The 6,147-nt window shown below is 38.3% G+C and overlaps 1 non-coding gene across 1 annotated transcript; it reads right to left on the bottom strand.

The window, feature by feature from the left end:
• Window positions 1-776: 776 nt before the first annotated feature.
• LOC139865080 (small nucleolar RNA R71) lies at window positions 777-882 on the bottom strand. The gene has a single exon (XR_011764609.1). It is a non-coding gene; the product is annotated as a small nucleolar RNA R71 (small nucleolar RNA).
• Between the last annotated feature and the right edge of the window lie 5,265 nt (window positions 883-6,147).

The following is a 6,147-nucleotide window of genomic DNA, read 5'->3' as shown; positions in this document are numbered from 1 at the left end:
TGGGACCAAAAGGATCCTGCCTCTCCGTAGTTGGCCTGGCCACTTGGTTTGTTGAATAGTTTGTGCGGAACTTTGTTACCGAAATACCAAGGAATCAGTAGCCAGAACCAAAAACATATTCCACCATAGGATAGTTAGTTAATTAGATTAGATTACTTTAGATTACTCTAGTTTACCTTAGATTAGACCACCTTAGATTGCCTTAGATTAAATTAGAATACCTTAGAATTAGTTTAGTTTAGCTTATTATAATTTAGCTTATTTGCAAAAATTAAAAACAAAAAGGCATACCTAGTGTATGACCCAAACCCGATCTAGACCAGGGCCGTTGTTATTCGTACCTGATCCAGACGCAATAATCTCTAAAGCACGCAAGGAAGCACGAATCAGAAACCAAATGGCATTACGCGTTACTTTAGCAGAAAACATGAAACCCTCGATTGAAGGTCGAGGAGGACCAATCAGATTTCCAGATATTCAAGGACACTCGTTCGAGTTAAAACATCACATCATCCAGCTCATTCAAAATAGCTGTCAGTTTCATGGATTACCGAATGACGATCCTAATTCTCACCTTGATAAATTCATATCTCTTTCGAACTCCTACAAACAGCCAGGGATAGGACAATATATAGTCCGACTATACTTGTTCCCCTATTCTCTCACTCATCATGCTCAAACTTGGTTTGAAGGACTGGAAAAAGATTCCATCACGTCATGGACGGAGATGGCGACTAAATTCCTAACCAAATATTTCCCTCCTTCTAAACAAACCAAACTGAAGAATGACATCATTAACTTCAAACAAAGTTATGATGAATCTCTTTACACTGCATGGGAGCGTTTCAAAACCTTGTTGAAGAAGTGCCCTAATCAATAGTTAGAACGGTCTGCCTAAATCTGTACCTTCTACAATGGTCTTACGGTAAATCATAGGACGACGATCGATGCAGCAGCTCAAGGGAATCTGATGAACCAAACCGCAGATGAAGCATGGGAATTGCTCGAGAACATGACGATGCATTATCATGACTGGAACAGTGGTGAAACAACTTCATCATCTACCCCACTCTCTGCACTTAACAATCAAACGGAGGCCATCAAATCCCTCACGGATAAGATGGAATCTCTTGCAAAATAACTCGGAGAATTGAAGACGCAACCGCAGCGGGTTAACCAAGCTCAGGCTTGTGTTAATTGTACCAACCCGCAACCTACTAAAGACTATCAAGTTGAGTACGAAAACCCTGACGGTTCAGTCTGTTACGTTCAATACCCAGCTCGTCCACCAAATCCCGGATTCAATCAACCACCAAGGGTTAATCAATTTCAGCGAAGCAATCAACCTTTTTGCTATCGCTATCCACCTTATCCAGCCCAACAATCTCAATTGACCTACGATCAACCACTTCCACTCACTGGTCCCCCAGTTAAGGAGAATTCCCCTACCACCCAGATTACAAAAGCAACTAACCCCACTCTCGGAGCTGATGATCAGTTAACTCAGTTCATCCAAGGACAACAACAGTTAAATCAGAGAACTGCAACCAGACAAGATCAGACGGAGATACTAATGAGAAATCAATTGGCTCTGCTCAAAAGTTTGGAAACGCAGCTCGGACAGTTATCACAACGCCTTGAAACCCGACCGCAGGGAAGATTGCCAAGTAATACTATCCAGAATCCCCACATAGAAGAAGCAAAGCAAATGGATTCCGTAATCCCAGAGGAAGAACTACGGAGAAGGTCAACTAGGCTCAAGAACAAATCAACATATACTCAGAAGCTGACCCCTGAAACTCCAGTTCGCGTACCTTATCCTGGAAGGCTACAAGAAGAACCATCCAAGCTTGATTCCTTCAAACTTGATGGCAGATTCCTAGACACCATGTCCAAAGTTCCCAACCAGAAGAGATACATCCGAAGGCTTCTATCTACAAAGGAGAGGATACCAGACTCTAACAAAATTCTACTGAGTGAAGAATGCTCTGCATTACTCAGGAACTCTCTACCACCTAAGCTAGGAGATACGGGCCGATTCGTTTTCCCGTGTTCAATCTACCAATCTGGAACCATTCATGCGCTAGCAGATTTAGGAGTAAGTATCAACCTAATCCCCTACTCTCTCTACAAGAGATTAGAGTTAGGAGACTTGTCACCAACCAAAATGACAATCCAACTTGCCGATCATACAATTCGATATCCTCAGGGCATAGTTGAGAACATCTTAGTGAAAGTCGATAAATTCTTGTATCCTACAGATTTCGTAGTAATGGATATTAAGGAAGACCTACACACCCCAATAGTGTTAGGAAGACCTTTCATGAATACAGCTAGGACTGTCATTGATGTGTACAATCAAACCATGATCTTACGATCACATGGGGAGAGCGTTACCTTCAAAATTGACCGACCAACCAATCTTTCTGGACAGGCAGAGATGTTTGCTATTTCCATCAGACGGATCACTTCCGATGATGAGTCATTACCATCAGCCGACGATATCGAGATGGGTGTCGAATCACAGTCTGTAGACGACCCAGAAATGGAAGAAGAGGATTCCAGCAAAGAAATAGAGGAAGAGGAGGAATCTGAGGAGGAAGAGGAAATGGAAGACGTAAAAGAAACTGCGACAACACCCGTTCCAAGCACTGAGCATCATGAAGAAATAATGAGGCTTGAAACGGCAGATCACAGTTTAATCATTCGCTTCAAGAAGAAGAACGACAAGGCTGAGGTTAAGGATATAGAAATTGATCCTGTAAGTATCAAAGTGGAGAATCAGAATACTGAAGAAACCCGTTCATCAGACGCATCCTCAGAGGAACCGGATACCGATGATGACGAGGAAGAGCATCACGAAGACATTCTGACTAACTCACACTCTCCAACCGAAGTAGATCAAGGGGAGCCGGACTCTTCTTCAGATCAAATTCCGGTTATATCCACACATGCAGACATGATTACCTTCATCAATGATACCGATGAATTTGAAGACATTCTAGAAGCCATCCGAAAGTCAACCATTGATTTTTTGCTACGCTTAACAGAACGAATCATGGCTATCAGAGAAGAGCACCACCTCTATCTCCGAAGAGAAGACAATGATGTTGAAATCCTAGAAGAACGCATTCAAGACTTTATCAATTCTCTTCACGATCATATCTATCACGAAGAAAGGCAACGAGAGCATAATTCAGTGGTTCGCACTATTCTCGAGATAAGATTCTGTCAAGATCAGAAGATCATTTACTCTAAGGTTTATAATGCCTTAGCCGGATCTGCACTTCCGTTCTCACAAAACGAACGAGCACTACTGACTCTCATCCGGAAGCATATGGATCTTTCCACCGGCCGCCCGACTTATCACTCTGATTTGCAAATGATCGAGGATATTCACAGTCTTTTCACTCTTCTGGATAGAGATAATTTCGAAAGCACACCAGACAGACTAGTGATTTATGTAACAATTGATCACCACGCTGATCTGATTATCAAAGAGTTACAAGACGCTGTTATGGAGGAAGCAAGATGAAACAATCCATTCTCTTATCTTGAACCAGATCGAGTCAACATTGCCACCTATGTTACGAAGCAGCTATCACGTATCTTCCACGAATCCACAGATCCTAGTTTCATATGTAAAGCTGGATGTCGGGAGATATACTCAAAGACGGTGAAATTGATACTCGGATCAGGATTGCTGTTCACTTCTTTCCAGCTTCGTCTCTTAACTAATCTGTGCAAAGCTATAGACTCTTACTGTGGAGATCACCGTTCTGAAGACTTCGAGATTCTAAAGATACAGTTTCTGACATTGTTTGAAGACCTCCGAAATGAGCATCCAGTCAGAGAAATCATCAACACCAGCACTGTAACCATGATTGACATTCATGGGTCAACCAGCAGAGCTGTGGATCATATTCTCATCGAACTTCAAGACTTATCAAGAGCCGAAACTGCGCACTACTTATCGTTCAGAAGATCTTCAAGAGAAGTATCGGACTTGTTACCAATATTGGTCTGACACTTTCTCAGGACTTATCCACCAAGACTCACATTCCCTCAAGAAGACCAAGATCACAACCATCAACGAGGAATGTTTGCTTTTTGAAGAATCACTATGGTCGAGCCAACGACTTTAAACAAAAGCGCTTCTCGGGAGGCAACCCGTGCAATAAAGTAGAGTAGAAGAATAAAGGATGACAAATGAGCCGATAAAGAAGCAAGGAAGCCAGCCTCATCTGCTAGGGGTATTTCTTTCTTTTCGCTACTAGCTCAAGATTCAAACTATACCGCATCCTAGCTTATCACTAAGTGTGGGATAACACCCAATCAAAACACTAGACAAACAATCCCAAATCTTCAACTAAAACTCCTAAGTGTGGGATACACTAGGAACATTGAGGACAATGTTCGTCTAAGTGTGGGATGTTGGTATCTTTTTATGCTATATCATAATAACCCATTACAAAGATTCCAAGTCCTTAAGCCAAATTTCAAATTTTTTGCAAAAGAAACCCTTTTCGAAAAAGTATTTTTGAAAACCTAAAACGTTTGTCAATAAAAATAAGGCTTAAATAAGGTGTAATTCTTGTTAGACTGAAATCTCTAATAGAGCATTGCATGACTAATGCATTATCGACCTAAATTGATTATGGTGAGGCACCCCAAATAAGACCAGCATTCATCTTTAATGCTTCACTATTTTCCGTTGAGAGTGTCGATGTCTGTGTTCAGAATCAGAACTTGCTTTAGATCTACATCTCCAAGCAGCAAAGCGTGGTTCGGTTGTAATCAAAATAGCTACCCATTTGTCAAACATAAGCCTTCCACACCTCTACTACTTCTACTCCACCACCACATCCATATCACCTCTACTATTTCTCAGAAAACCCAGAAAATGAGATTCCTTCCGAAAACCCAATGTTATAAACCTCTCAAGTTTCATGGCAAAGGTCTTGAAAAAGTTTACCGGCAAAAAGTTTCTCGAGATGAAGTCTCAAAAAAAAATGATGAAGTTCTGAAAAAAGGAGCAGAACTAAATAAGAGAAATGCCGAAGAGAACTCGACTGAAAATGATTATCAAATGAAGAAAAGTTCAAAAGTGCTTCTTAAAATATTTCAGCACTCCTATCTATCCGAATAAAAGTCTGTATAAAGACTATATTACCCTTTTATCTCACCCTTCAAAAACAACTTCACTACCAATCCAAAATTCCTTCTCCATCATTGACACATAACCCATAAAGCTGAGATTACTACCGTTCTTGCGTTAGCAGCAAGGATTTGAGTCTTTATCAAGCCTATGACGATGGGTGCAGCATGACTGGCTATGAGTGTATTCATTTCTTAGATCTATAGGGAACCCTATGTGATGACCCGGGAATTTCCGACCAAATTTAAACTTTAATCTTTATATGTTTCCGACACGATAAGCAAAATCTGTAATGTTGAGTCTCGAAAGTTTTGAAATCTATATTCGTGTGTTCAATTACCTTCAACCAGTTTCGACGATTCACGAACAATTTGTTTGTAATTAAATAGGTAATTAAACATATATATTTATATAAGTGTAAATGATAATTAAAAATAATAAAATATGGATTAATCAATTGAAGTTAAAAATGCAAATTTATTTAAGTTGTCAGTAAAAGAATCTATATATATAGATATATGATTTTTGGTACCTAATTAGTATCTTATGTATATTGATATATATAAATGATATAGATATTACATGATGGAAATGATAATATTTAATTCCATGATGAAGTAACATAATATTTTAAATAATGATATATATATATATATACCTATAAACATAAAACAATTATATTTTTTATGATATAATTAATATTCAAACTCATATTATATAACGATATATATTAAATGTAAATATTCGTTATAGGTTAATTGTAATATTAATATTATTATAATATATAATGAATAGATATGAAAGACAAGATATATAACTTGTATTATCTTAATTGTTATTTGGATTATTTAGATATTGTTATTACCTTTATTATTAAAAATTATTATTTTTGTCATCAATAATATTATTATTATCATTTATAATATTATTGTCATTATTAGTAATTAAAATTTTCATTTTTGGTATTAATATTATCATACTTATATTTG

This window comes from Rutidosis leptorrhynchoides, chromosome 8 (assembly GCF_046630445.1).
Source record: "Rutidosis leptorrhynchoides isolate AG116_Rl617_1_P2 chromosome 8, CSIRO_AGI_Rlap_v1, whole genome shotgun sequence".
Lineage (NCBI taxonomy): Eukaryota > Viridiplantae > Streptophyta > Magnoliopsida > Asterales > Asteraceae > Rutidosis > Rutidosis leptorrhynchoides.
Note: the sequence above shows the minus strand (reverse complement) of the source record. Positions and strands in the feature narration are given on the sequence as shown.